Here is a 14,762-nt window from a genome sequence, read left to right as displayed (position 1 = left end):
CTTGGTGCAGCATCCTCTGCTGTCCTAGGTCATGTTGGGTTAGACCTTACCTCCAGGCACTTCCCTGAAGCCCAGAGGTAATGCCCAAAGTTTGCTCTGAGTTTAGGGTTATGAGTATGAGTTGCACGATGTGTGTGCAGGGGCCAGGGGAGGGCAGAAGCAGGAAGGGTCCACAGACAGGTCAGACAGCCCCAGACTAGAGTCTTCAGCTCAGACTTAGCTCTCCCTTCCCAAGGCAGGATCTGCCCTTCCACTCCCATGCATGCACATGAAAACACCCACCCTGAGGTCTGATGCCTTGTACAGGTCTCAGCCCCTGAACCCCATTTCCCCATAGCTGCCTTGGACAGATGCCAGCCCTCTGAGGTCCCAGGAAGGTGCTGGCCCCACAGGACCAAGGGGGAGAAAGGCAGCCTGACCCCAGCTTTGCTTTGGCCGGGAAAGCTGTCCCCACCCCAGCCCATCCCTACCTCTGCAGGGAGAGCAACTGGGCAAGGGGCAGGGGGATGGGGCTGCCTCCAAACCCAGCTCAGCACCCCTCAGTGTTTGATCCCCCTGAGTTCCACATACCAGAAGTGACCTAGGACCCCCGTTCCAGCTTTACCACAGGCCTGTGAGGAATGAAAAAGATCTGTTCTATTAAAGCTGCTGGAAAAAGAGCACAATGGGTGCTTTGGGGTATCCAAAGTACAACAGGTGGGTCTGGGGCATCAGAAAGTCTCGTGGAGAAACTGCTACTTCTTTCCCCTTTACTTGCTTTCAATCAGGAGCAGCCCCTGCTTCTTGGTGTCTTCCTGGGTGAGGACAAGGCCATGGGTTTCGTCGTCAGAATCAAAGGGATCTGGAGGAGAGAGTGGAGTGGGCTGTGGAGGGTCTGTGGGGCCACCTCCGCTGTGCTCGTGTCCCTGGGGAAAGCCGGCACATTTTGGAGGACTGGTGGCAGCCCAGAGAGCCCTTGTGCAAGAGCCCTCAGGCATGGGCACTGCCGACTGGCTCTTCCACCCCAGCATCCCAGGGTGACCTGCAGAACCTGGGGATGCCACCACTGTGGCCCATCTTCAGTACTGCTGGGGCTTCCCATAAAGGTCTGGAGCTAGGAGGTGGTGGGTACAGCTTTGTTAAAAAAAGGTAGTAAGCTGCCAAAAGCTCATGGTCTCCTCCAAGAGCAGCCAATAGGAGGAGGCCACAGGCAGAGTCAAGCCCTGGTTATTCTTCACAACCAGGTGATTTTGAAGACAAGGCTCTCCCTCTTTGCCCCACATCTCTGGAGGCAGCTCATGGGCTGAGCTCTGCTGGGACAGTGGGAGATAGGCAAGGATGCCCAGAAATCCCAGTGGGCAGGGGCTGGGACGGTTGCTGTGGGACATGTCCCCGCTGTGCTCTCCTACCTTGGATGCTACAGCCTGCATCCTCCAAGGAAACCTTCAGGTTCTGTGAGTCATTGGCAGTTGTTTTCTCCAGAAAATGTCTGACCTTCACAAAAATCTGTGAAAGACATACTAGGTTAATTGCTGAAGGGGAAGGGGCTGTTCCGCCCCACCTCAATGTCCCCCTGGGGGACACACCCTGCAGTGTCCAGTGCCACCTGGGGCCGAGTCGATCCATGGCCCTTCCTTGGGGCCACCTCCATCCTCCCAGCTGAGAGGATGGCTTGGGATGGGCCATATGGGGAAGCCCCATACGGGTGCCCAAGGGCCACAGCAGGGATGGAGCCCCTGCGCACCTTGTTGTCCTCATTGGGGCTGTGCCTGTTGAGGAGCATGTTGGCCACCTGCTGCACCAGGTACTGCAGCTTCTGCTCACAGTGCCAGAGTTTCTCCTCCACCCCCATGGCCTTGGCAGAATCCTCCTGGAGTCAGAGAGAGAACAACCACCTTTGTGGGGAAAATGAGCCACTTGGGGGGACAGTGACTGCACAAAGTGTCACCGTGCTGTGCCACTGCACCACCAGGCACCAGCCAGGGCCATATTCGTGCCAGTGCTGTGCGGGTACCTGGCCAGGCACAGTGATGCCAAGCAGGTGGACCAAGAGGTTGTTGATGCCATGTTCAAACTCGACCAGGAGGTCGTGGTTCCTCAGTATCTGGGCTCACATCTGCCTCAGCCGAGCCTCTTGCCACTGCAGTTTCATCCTCAGCTCCTCCTCCAGCACCCTGGAGCGAAACACATTCACATCCATACAACTGCACAGAGGTGCAGTGACACCCTAAATCTGTTGCAAAAGCTGCTCAGGTTGCCAACTGCAGAGCAGAGATGCTGCCTGCAACCCAGCTCCACACTGCTGGTACTACTTCCCATGCCAGGCAAGAAGTGGGGGTCCTCCTGCTGCAACACCAGGAGCTTTGGGTGTTTTGCCAGGCCCAGAGCTGGGGGAACCCCTTGCTCAGAAAACCTCCTGGTGCAGGAGGGGTGGGCGGCTGCAGTGGGATGGAGGAAGGGGTGCCCTATTGTGTCAGGGCACCTGGGATGCACATATCTCCCACCAAGGGCAGTGGCCCAGTTGGCACAACTGTCCCAAGACCAGCAGCACCTGTTTGTGTGTGAGGGCTGGTGAAACTTCAGTTCAGCCTGTTTCAGCTCCAGCTCCTGCAGCCTCTCCTTCAGTGCCTGCTTCTTCTCCTTGTATTCCTTGATGTACTGCTCCAGGCCCACTGAGGACTTTTGCTGTGCCACGAGCCTGCTGGGTATGTCCTGGCTAGGGGAGAGCATGAGAACTCAGCCCATGGTGCTCCTGCAGGGTACAGGATCCAGGCTGTGGCCTCGTGCAGGTTCATGTACCACGGACCAATGCAAGCTCATGTCACAGACAAGAGCAGCGCCATCCTTGCCCGCACCAGAGGGCCTTTGGGGGGCTCCTGAGGCAGAGGAGAACAGAGAGCCTCGCAATGAAACAAAGCAAGAAGAGAGGTCTCAGCTCCCTGGGGCCTGAGCAGCCATGAGTTTTACCAGAGAGGGGTTTTTACGTTACCTGGAAATTGGAGCACTGCACCACAGCCTTGGCCTTCTCCATCTTCCCGGTCACCATGGCCTCACACTCCATCTGTGCAGGAGCAAAATCATGGACTCAACGACATATCAATATGATCCTAGTTGAAGCCGCTTTACTTAAGTTTCTGCAAGCTTATATACAATTTTCATATTCATACACACGTCACACAATTCTATTGGTTACATACACTGTTCACACGCTGCTATACAGATACTAATTGGTTAAAAGCATACAAGCGGTTAGTCCCATCATTAAAATTGTTGACATCCTTGTGGTCATCAGTTCCCAGCTCAGCTCCTGTTTTTCTGCCTGCTTAACTGCCAAAGATCCTGTTTTCTTTGTTCCAGGTGTCTTTCTCACACAACCTTGTGGCCTTGCTGAGCAGATAAAGCTTTTAATCATATCAAGCTGCTAAAGCAAGAGCAATTTTTGATAGGCCACATGTCCCTTTTCTTCCAAAAACATTGCCACACATCTGGGACCTAATGGCCTCTGGCCTGGTGCCTGGTGTGGGAGGGAAGTGGCAGGGACAGCCTGCGGCTGTGTGTGCGTCCCACCCCCTTGCACCCCCACCAGGCACTCACTAGTGGGTCCTGCGGGTGCAAGGTTGGGAAGTCCACGGTGAGCTCATACCTGGCTTGCTGCAAGGATGTTCATTGTCACACCCCAAGCTGCTGGCACCTGAGGGGAGCTGGCCCTGCAGCCCCCCCACCTGTGGGGGGTTCAGCACTGATGCCTGCCATCTGCCCACAGCCTGGCCTGTGTCGGGACCCCCAGATCACTGCTCTCAGATGCCTTTTGTATGTTTCCTTGAGCCAGAGTCTGTCTACGTGCACCTTCTGGGTGGCCAGGGAGCGGTACATGCACGCTTTCTCTGCAAGGAACTGGCTTCCCCTCCTGGCCATGTCCTCGTGGAGCGTATCAGAGAAGGGAGAAGTGTTTGCCAAAGCTGGAACAGACCTTTGGAAGTCAGCTGAACTTCTGGGATGGCCAGGGTCAAAAATGACCAGCCCCCGCCCCTGTCCCCTACCATGTAAGCAGGCTGGGAAGGAAGCTGGGCAAGGAGGGCTGGAGGGTGGAGCATGCTGACTTCACCATGGCTGGTGCTTCAGGCAGGCTGTCCCCAGCCCCAGGGCAGCCTGGCCCAAGAGCAAGACCTGTGAGGAGCTATGGAGTCATTGGGGTGCTGTGGGCAAGTCCAGCTCAGTCTCTTTTGCTCTTTATTGAAGGAAGACTCACCAGCTCGGGCACATGGTGCTGTCGGTGGGCTCTGGAGGGTGGGAAAGGGCCGAAAGGTGCCCCAAGCTATCTCATCTTGGTTCCATCAGCAGCTTTGAGGGCCTCCAAGGCCATGAGCTACACATCTTCTAGTTCCCCACGCTACAGCTTGGCCATCTTGCACAGGAGGTCCAGGTGCGGAGGCAGGCGGGCCAGCTCCTGGGACACAGGGAGCTGCAGCATGTCACCCCACTGAGCCCCAGGGGTCCCCCATGCTGTGACAGCAGATGGAGGGGAGCAGGAGGACCTCTCTGATGCAGGAGGGCGTCCCACCAGCACAGCCCCTTGGGAACCTCCTTGCCTTTGCAGGGGGAGCGGGCGGGATGATAGCATAGTGGGGAGGAGCTCACCTTCCTCAGGACATCCCACACCACCAGGTACAGAGCACTCACCTTCTGTCCAGTGTGGACTTTCAGGAGCATCTTCTCAATGTTTTTCTCCAGTTGGCAAAGCACCTGGGGCAGACACAGGGGAGTACACGAGGTGACCCCGCACACCAAGCCTTGCACACAGCCAGGGGGTGCAGGGGCTAGATTAAAGCCCTCCTCAGATGCTGCCACCCCAGGAAGGGGTCCTGGGTACCTGTGTCTGTGCCTGCCGCTTGTCACACATCTTGGCATCCTGCAGCAGCTGCTGCAGCAGCTCCTCCTGGACTTGGCTCCACTGCCTCACCTGGTATAGAAGCATGTTGTAGGTGTTCACCTGGTCATAGATTTCAGCCCGGAGCTTCTCCTGGGCCACCTGGATGTGAGCGTTCATCAGGCTGGAGACAGGGCTTGCTGGGCACCCATGGGAGAAGGGGGTCCTGCCTGGAAAACTCCCACCAGGGTAGAGCCAGGGATGCCGGGACATTGCTCCGGGACATGGTCACACATGGCAGGATGGGGTCTGGGAGAGCTTTGTTCTGTAGGGCTAGTTGGGGTAAGGCAGAGGTGGGCATCTGCTGATGGCAGTGGTGGGTCGGGCTTAGGGACTCTGCATAACCCAAACCCAGGGCTGTGTCACCTTGTGGCTTATAACCGGCTCATAACCTTGGGATGGGCATTGAAGGGAAGAGACAGCATCTCTCTCCCAGGGATGCAGCTGGATCTGCAGGAACCTGGGCAGCCCCAGGGACACAGAGGGTGGGACAGCCAGGAGCTCTGCTGGGGCAACAGATCTGCTGAGGGAGCTAAAGGAGGATCTGCACAGACAGGTACCACAGTGGAAAGGGACCCATGGGACCACACACAAACACCGCCTGTCACACCACACCATCCCTGGGGGGCTGTCCTTGTGCCGGCACCAGGTCCCTCTACCATGCACTCTGCTCTTCTGAGCATCCCTGGACCCCTAGCCCCCTGCAAGCAGCCCAAGCCCGCTGGACCCTGCCGTTACCTCCACCATCTTCTTGGCCAAAGTGGCCCTCAAGTACTTCTGCGCTCTGCAGGTCTCTGAGACAGTGAGCTGCTTGTGCTGTGGGCAGGAGAGGGGCAGAGAGAACATCACCACCAGCCTGGGGACAGTCACATCCTATTGTTGCCCTGTGCAGCCCGCTCCTGAGAGGACCGGTGGAGGAGCTGGCTCTTCAGGGCCAGCACCAGGCAGGGGTACAGCAGGAGGGACCTGCTGGTACCTTCTGGATAACAACCAGGGCATGAACGTCCTCCTGCACAGCCTCACACAGGTGGGGGAGCAGCTCTCTTCTGACTGAGCTTTTCCTTACATGACTGTGTGAAAAACTTCCTCCCTTGCTCTGGGGGACATGAAGGCACTGTTGGTACTGTGCAGGACAACGTGGGGACTGAGAGCCCCCTGCCCGTCCCGGGCCATCCCCGCAACGCCAAAGGGGCAGCACCTTGCAAGGCGATGGCAGAGCACAGCTCCTGGACACGCTGGCTGAGGTTTGCCTTGTGGCCCCGCATGGTGCTGGTGCTCCTGCCTCAGCCCTCCAGCCTTGCTGCACTTGTGGCAGCTGTTGCAGCTCTACTGCCCTGTGGAAATGCCTTCATCGTGCTGTGAGGACATTGCTGGGCTGTGACACCACAGAGCTGAGCTCCCTGCACTGGCAGAACTGTCGCCATGGCACCTCCAAGTGCCACACCACACACCTCCTGCTCGGCCATCACCTCCTGCTCAGCTATTGCCGTCCACGGCCCCTTCCTCTCTGCTTCTGTGGGCAACAGATTAAGTAAGAACCAATTACTAAGGCAGCCAAAGGCAAGGCGGGCAGCAGGGTCCCAGCACCGTGGCTGCAACAGTTGCAACCCACCCAGCTGGGGGACCCCTCCAAGCCCCCCACCAGAAACAGCGTGAGGGCAGGTGCAGAGAAAATACATGGACATATATACCCAAACACACCACCAGCACTCTCCTGGAAGCTGCCAGCTGGTTTCAAATGGCAAGAGGAGTCTATTACTACCTGTCACGGTCCACTCAGTAGAGGAGGGAGAGTGGGAAGCTGCTTCTGCTGTTGCATGTCCGGTGCGGATGTTACCAAAATCTCGGAATGAAGAACTTATCGACACCCATGTGATGTAGATAAGCAGACACTTCTTTATTGACGTCCGGGTGCGTGAGCGAGTCCTCTCACGATCAACGCACACCAGGTCCCAAAATCAGATTCCATATATAGAACTTATTCATACATATTCATTAATTATTCATGCATAATCATAACATTTCCCGTAAATCATTTACATACTCTCCTCCTATATCTGATTATGTGCAGTAAAGCTTAGAAAGGTCCAGAAATGGGTCTAGGGTACGATTTGGGTAGGTGGTATATGAGTCGGTGGTCGCGATCTCCCCCTGCCGGAATTACCTTTTACTAAAGTTCACAGTTTCTTGGCAGGTAACTACAAGCTGTTCCAGTCGACTCTCCCCGGTTTCCATTAATCTCATATTCTGACATTTCAATACACCTCTGCGTACAGAAGACTGGTTAAATACAATGGAACCTTTCAACCCTAGAGTTATTACAATAGTTCCAGGCTCTTCTTCTAGCCTTGGTACAAGACGTACAAAAGATTCCATAACAACTCTTATTGCATAGCTGCAAGTTTCCTATAAAATTTTTTTCCCTTATCCTTCTATATTTTAATTCTATTAAATGATTTTATAAAATCAATTAATTAATCAAATAGAATCAATCAATTTTAACTTATTAACTAATCGGTAACATTTCCCCCCTTTGAAAGTGTTGAAAATCATTATTTCAATACTTTCACATTATTCATATATCTTTTGTTTCAACATATTTGGGTAATGGATCATGTCTTGGTGAAATAGTTGGTACTTCTCTCATAATCATACGACTCACTGCAATTCTATTGGTAAACTGTTTCTTCAGACATGCATATACTAGCATGCTCATCAAAAAGACAACTAGTAACAGAAACAAAATCTTAATTATAGATTGTATCCAAGAGCTCAATTTCCATCCCAGTTTGTTAAAAATTTTCCCAAGCCAATCTTCTGACATATCCTTTTGAATTGCTTCAGTTTCTTTTTCAATTTTTCCTAATAGGTCTAGATCATGTTCCACATCCTGAGTGACATTTGGAATGTGGATACAACAGTGGTCCAGTTTATCCTTAAGATATCCACACACTCCATGTTCTTTAAGTAGGAGCATATCTAGTGCCATTCTATTTTGTAAAGTCATTCTAGAAGTTGCCTGTAGTTGTATATTCAATTCCTTAAACCCCTTCTTGGTAACGTTTGCCAATTTTTCCACTTGACCAGTTAAATGATAGAGCCATGCTCTGTTTCTATATGAAGCTATAGGATTTAAAAGTGATTCCAGTGCCCAGCCAATTTTCACTCCTGTAGATGGTTCATTCCAAATATCATCATTTATCCCTGATCTCTTTATTCGTTTTAATTCTAGATTCTCTAGAGATCCTTTAAATGGTGATTTCTTCCAAATCGGACACAATGTTGGCATGCCTAATGTGATTTGTTTCACCTTAACATCTAATGGTAGGTGTGTTGTCCAGGTTCCATCACTTAATGCCCAAACTAAATGTCCTGGACTTCGAATAGTAGATTTTCTACAACTAAACAAAGTTCCTCTTCTGACTGTAAAGGCGCTGGTTAAATTGAAAGTATTCTTAAGACCTCGACAAAAACAACCATATTTCAAAGCAGCAGCCAACGGAGGAATTCTTTGAATTACTAAGTCTGCATTACTACAATCATACACTTTTTCACATTTCCACCATGGCACTATTTTATTTTCCTTCTCTCCCGATGTAGTTGACCTATCATCTACCCAGGGTAGTACTGAAAAAACCTTTCCATCCCAGGTAAAACACCAAGAAATTCTTGCTATATACTGAAAATAGGAAAATATGGACATAGACCATATAGAGTCCCACTGGTCTACTAACTGGGTGCTCTGGTCAGTTTCGTTACACTTCCATTCCATAACACTTTTGCTCACGTTAATTTTAAATTGTTCATCATAAGAACACCATCCCACAGTCTTAAATCTTCCTATTTTGGTAAAAACATAGTTTAACAATTTTTCACAATCCGCCAGACTACCTGGAGTTTTCCACTGTTTTCTAGTGACTTTTACTTGCTCATACCATTGAGTCACTGGCCTCTGTTCACAATAATTGGTTTCATTTTTATGTTCCAGGTTAGTCAAATTCATAGTTAAAATTCCCCATGGAATAGATTCACCTACTGCCCTCGATATTGGCAAACAAGCAGTGATCTGCGTGATGTTTTGTAAATTGGCAAATTCTTTAATCAATCCTACCATCAAATTTTTCTCAGCCATTTGTTTGGGAATGTCAATCACTTGTTCTGTTTCTATTTGTCTTTTGTTCCTATCCACCAACACTACCAACCAAAAGAAAATCCAAAAACCAATCATAACCTGATATGCAAAATTAAACATGTTTCAAAGTCAATTTTAAGTCTCTGAGCTACGTTTCACAATCTTCCACGGAATAGATGCTTTCTTCACTCGAGTATAATGTATCCAAGCATCCGATTCTGCAATTTTGATAGCTGTAAAAGTGGTTAGCAGTATCTGGAAGGGTCCTCTCCAGCGCTCCTGCAAAGGTTCGGAGGTCCAATTCTTCACATAAACATAGTCTCCCGGCTGGAAATCATGCACTGAATTTTCCTGGAATAAAGGTCTATTCCAAATTACTGCACTCTGAATTGCAGTCAAAGTTTTTCCTAGAGAAAGCAAATAGTTATATACATCCTGCTTTCCTTTCACGTGTATGTTTGGATTTGGTTATGGAGACTCATATGGTTTTCCATATAATAATTCATAAGGACTGACTGAGGTTCCACTCTTTGGTTGTACTCTGATTCGTAATAACGCCAATGGAAGTGCCTGAGGCCACTTTAAACTGGTTTCTTGACAAATTTTACTTATTTGTCCTTTCAAAGTTTGATTCATCCTTTCCACTTTCCCACTAGATTGTGGTCTCCAAGACGCATGTAAATCCCAATTAATACCCAATACTTTGCTAACACTTTGGACAACTTCAGCAAAAAAGTGTGGACCTCTGTCAGAGGAAATTCCAATAGGAACTCCAAATCTCGGAATTATTTCTTGTAATAACCACTTCACAACCTCTTTTTGCTTGTGTGGTGCGACAGGGAAGGGCTTCTGGCCATCCTGTAAAAGTATCAACCCTTACCAGGATGTACCGGTACCCATTTTGTCTAGGCAGCTCTGAAAAATCTACTTGCCAGTAATCTCCAGGTTCTGTACCAGATTTCAGTCTACCCATTTGAACCTTTTTCTTAATCATTGGATTATTTTTCAAACATACTTCACACTTTGCAGTTACCATTTTGGCTATTCCTAACATCTTAACTGATATTACTTGCTTTCGTAAAAATGTTACTAAGGCTTCTGCCCCCCAATGACATTCTTGATGTCTCATTTGAATTATCTCTCTCATCAAAAGAGGTGGAATTACTACTTGCCCGTTAGGAGTTACCCACCATCCCGCTAAGTTTTTCTTAGCATTTAATAACTGACCCAATTTGTCATCTTCTTCTGAATATCTCGGTTTTTCCCTAGGAAGGGTTACTGTTTTAGAAGGAATTATTGCCATTTGCAATGCTTGTTTCTTTGCTACCCTTTTTGCAGTCCTATCAGCTAAATTATTCCCAGCTATTATTTTTGTATTCCCACTCTGATGTGCCTTACAGTGCATGATTGCTACTTGATCTGGCTTTTGAACTGCTTGTAATAATCGTAAGATCTCTGTTTGATGCTTAATATTTGATCCTTGAGAGGACAATAACCCCCTCTCTTTCCACAAAGCTCCATGGACATGCACTACCCCAAAGGCATATTTTGAATCAGTCCAGATATTTACTCTCTTGTCTTTGCTTATCTCTAAGGCTCGAATTAAAGCGATGAGTTCTGCCTTTTGGGCTGAGGTGGTACTCGCCAATGCTCCTGCTTCTATAACTGTAGTCTCTGTTGTTACCGCATATCCAGCGTATCGAACTCCTTGTTCCATGAAGTTGCTTCCATCAGTATACAGTTCCCAGTCTGGTCGCTCCAATGGCACATCCTTCAGATCTTCACGACTGGAATAAACATACTCGATGGTAGCCAAGCAATCATGTTCCAGTCGTCCTTCTTCCTGTATGGAACTTAAAAACACTGCAGGATTTACCAGGTTAGTTGTCTTTAGAATCACATCATCTTGTTCAGTCAATACTATCTGGTATTTCATCATTCGGCTGGGGGACAGCCAGTGTCCCCCCTTCTGTTCTAGGACAGTTATCACCATGTGTGGAACATAGACTGTTATTGTTCTTCCCAAAGTCAATTTCCGAGCTTCTTGTATGAGCATCACTGTTGCGGCCACTGCTCGAAGGCAGTTCGGCCACCCTTTACTCACTGTGTCCAGTTGTTTAGAGAAATATCCGACTGGTCGTTTCCAACTTCCTATCCTCTGGGTTAACACGCTCAGTGCAAGGTGTTGTCTTTCATGTACAAACAGCTGGAAATCTTTGGTTAGATCCGGCAGTCCCAAGGCAGGTGCAGACATTAAGGCACGTTTCAACTCTATAAAAGCCTTTTGTTGTTGTGGGCCCCATACAAAGGGAGAGTTCTTTTGGGCCTCATACAGCGTTTTAGCTATTAGCCCATAGTTCATGATCCAAAGGCGACACCACCCAGTCATTCCCAAAAATGCTCTGAGTTCATGAATATTTCTCGGCTCAGGTATACTACAAATAGCTTCTTTGCGATTTTTTTCCTAATTGTCGTTGTCCTTTTGAAATCTCAAAGCCCAGATATATCACAGTCTGGCAGGCTATCTGGGCTTTCTTTCTGGACACTTTATATCCATTTAGTCCCAGAAAATTCAAGAGGTCAATAGTCACCTGTATACAGGTAAGTCTTTCTTCTGTAGCTATCAGTATGTCATCCACATATTGTAGGAGTAAATGTCCAGGCCTTGATTTATCCTGTTTCCAGATTTCAAGTTCCTTTGCTAATTGATTTCCAAAAATAGTTGGACTGTTTTTAAATCCTTGGGGTAATCTAGTCCATGTCAGCTGCATCTTTCGCCCGGTTTGAGGATTTTCCCATTCAAAAGCAAACAGTTTTCAGCTTTCCCTTTCCAAAGGTATACAAAAGAAAGCATCTTTTAAATCAAGCACTGTAAACCACTGATAATTCTCCCTCAATGCTGTTAACAGTGTATAAGGGTTTGCTACTACAGGATAAATATCCTTAACTATTTGATTTACTGCTCTCAAGTCTTGTACCAGTCTATATTCACCCAAAGGTTTTCTGACTGGTAAAATAGGAGTATTATACTCAGATTCACATTCTTCCAAAATTTTATACTCCAAAAATTTATCAATCAATTTCTTCAATTCCTGTCTCACTTCTGATTTGATTGGATATTGTTTAATTCTCACTGTTCCTGCGCCTTCCTTCAAATCTACTTTAACCGGTTCTGCTAGTTTCGATTTGCCAGGTATATCTGTCTCCCATACAGTAGGGATCACTGCCAAATCCACCTCCGGTGGAATTTCTTGTTCCTTTACCTTTTCTTGTATCATCAAAACTTCTCCCGTTTTTGACTCGGGTATCTTCAAAAAGAATTCTCCTTCATCAAAAACAATTTGTGCATTTAATTTAGATAATAAATCTCTTCCTAACAAGGGTACCGGACATTCTGGTACATACAAAAATTCATGTGTAATTATTTTATTTCCAAATTTCAAATCTATGGGTTGTAGGAATGGCCTGTTTTCTTCTTTCCCTGTTGCTCCTTTTATATTGGCTGTTTTTGTTCCAATTTTTCCTTTAGAAGTATTTAATACTGAAAATGTCGCTCCCGTATCTACTAAAAATTCAACTTCTTTATCTCCCAGCTTAATTTTAACCAGAGGTTCAGCTGGGTTCCCCTCCGGTCCCCTTCAGTCATCTAAAACCATTACTTTGGCAAGGTCGTGAGAAACACTCCTGTTTCTGGGGCAGTCCTTTTTCCAATGTCCTTCCTCTCTACACAAGGCACACTGATTTATTCCTAAGAGGGTATTAAATTTCCGATCACCACAATTCATATACCCTCCTCTTCCATTAAATCCTCGTCCTCTTCCTCTGCCCCTTCCTCTATCTGCTGTTCCTGCCATTACTGCCAATAAATCTATTCTCCTTGTTCTTCTTTCTTCCTTTTCTCTGTTATTATATACCTTCCATGCCACTTCCAACATTGCATTTAAACTCCTTGAATTCTCTCCCTCCAGTTTCTGGAGTTTTTCCTTATATCTGGTGCCGATTGTCCCATAAAGATCAAAGCCAATTGTATCTGTGCTGCCTCTGTTTCCACTCTCAAATCAGTGTATTTTCTAGCAGCTTCCTTTAATCTTTCCAAAAATGCTGAGGGAGATTCATTTTTATCTTGTCTTACTTCATATAATTTAGACCAATTTAGAGATTTAGGCATGGCATGTCTAATCCCATATAAAACCCATTTTTGATACCGCTTCAGTCTTTCTCTATGTGCCACATTATTTGGATCCCACTGCGGATCCCCAGATGGAAAATTCTATTGTTCCACCTGTTATTCCACTCATCACATCCAACTCTGCCTGTGCTTTACCGGCTTTTAATACCATTTGCTTCTCTGTATCATCTAACAAATTAACCAGGATCACCTGTAAATCATTCCAGTCTGGATTCTGTGTTCTAATTATAGTATCTACCACCTTGCCCACTTTTTCAGGATCTTCTCTATAGTTTCCTGCTGCCTGTTTCCAAGTCATCAAATCCGTAGCTGTAAAAGGTATTTTCACATAGACTGGTCCATCACTGCCAACTCCCTGTCGCAGGGGAGCTATTGTATGGGTCTGTTGCCGAGTTCTCCGTGAAACAGGAGTATGAATTACAATCTCCGATAATCTTTCTCCCACATCTCCCGTTCCACTGCTATCCGGTTCAATCGCTGGTTCTTGTATCCTTAATTCTCGACCCTGATTCATTTCTCTCCTAGGAGGGGATATATCTAACTCTGGTCCATCGTCATTCTCAATAACAATCCTTTTCTTCAAACAACCTTTCCCAATCTCACAAGTTGAACAACACTTTTTCCACTTTCTTATTATCAGCGGTTACAGCCATTACTAAATTATCTCCAATAGTTAACTTACATTCCTCCTGCCAATCTTTTCTTTGTCTCAAGTAAAAGAACAAATCCACATATGGCATTTCACTCCATTTCCCTTCTCTTTCACAATACAACATTAACTGCAAAATAGTGTTATAATTCAGTGTCCCGTTCATGGGCCACTTTTCCTGATCTTCTAATATATATAGTGGCCACCAATTATTACAATATTCAATCATCTGGCTCTTTGGCAAATCCTCATATAAATCCCCCCAATGCGCCAATAAACATCCCAATGGAGAATTTTTCGGGATTTTATCATTTAACACAAGATTACCCAAGCTTTTACTTTTAAACAACCGAGTTAACTTAGTTGCCATGGTGTAATTACCCACAGTACAATACACAATTATTCAACTCTATCACTCCGATCCGCGGATCCACACTCCACACTCGCTTTCGTTTTCAATTATACGTCTCACTGTTACAGCCACACTCACACTTTCCCACAGTTACTTTAAACAAACATATAACACAATATTATACCTCTTAATTTTCTTCTTAATACACAAACTCACAAAACAACAAAGAAAACAAACGTATAACACAATATTATACCTCTTAATTTTCTTCTTAATACACAAACTCACAAAACAACAAACACCAAAAACTTCTAACTTCTTGTTAGAGGCACTACCTTAGAGAACACTATAGCATATAGTTTCTCTTGTCTACACTTTTGTCCAACCCTGCAATAGCTTTTGCTTATGTCTTACGGGCAGACACCTAGGCTTCCACTTCCACAAGGATCCTTTTAGTCCAACCCTGCAATAGCTTTCGCTTATGTCTTACGGGCAGACTCCTAGTCCTACCCTGCGCAGCTCTTTCACCGCGTC

At 47.1% G+C, this 14,762-nt stretch overlaps 1 pseudogene; it reads right to left on the bottom strand.

Annotated features, from left to right (window-relative positions):
* Positions 1-749: 749 nt before the first annotated feature.
* Positions 750-6,171, bottom strand: LOC119140932 (annotated as a pseudogene).
* Positions 6,172-14,762: the final 8,591 nt, after the last annotated feature.

Source organism: Falco rusticolus, chromosome W, assembly GCF_015220075.1.
Source record: "Falco rusticolus isolate bFalRus1 chromosome W, bFalRus1.pri, whole genome shotgun sequence".
In the NCBI taxonomy this organism is placed as follows: domain Eukaryota; kingdom Metazoa; phylum Chordata; class Aves; order Falconiformes; family Falconidae; genus Falco; species Falco rusticolus.
This window is presented reverse-complemented; position numbering and strand designations above follow the sequence as displayed.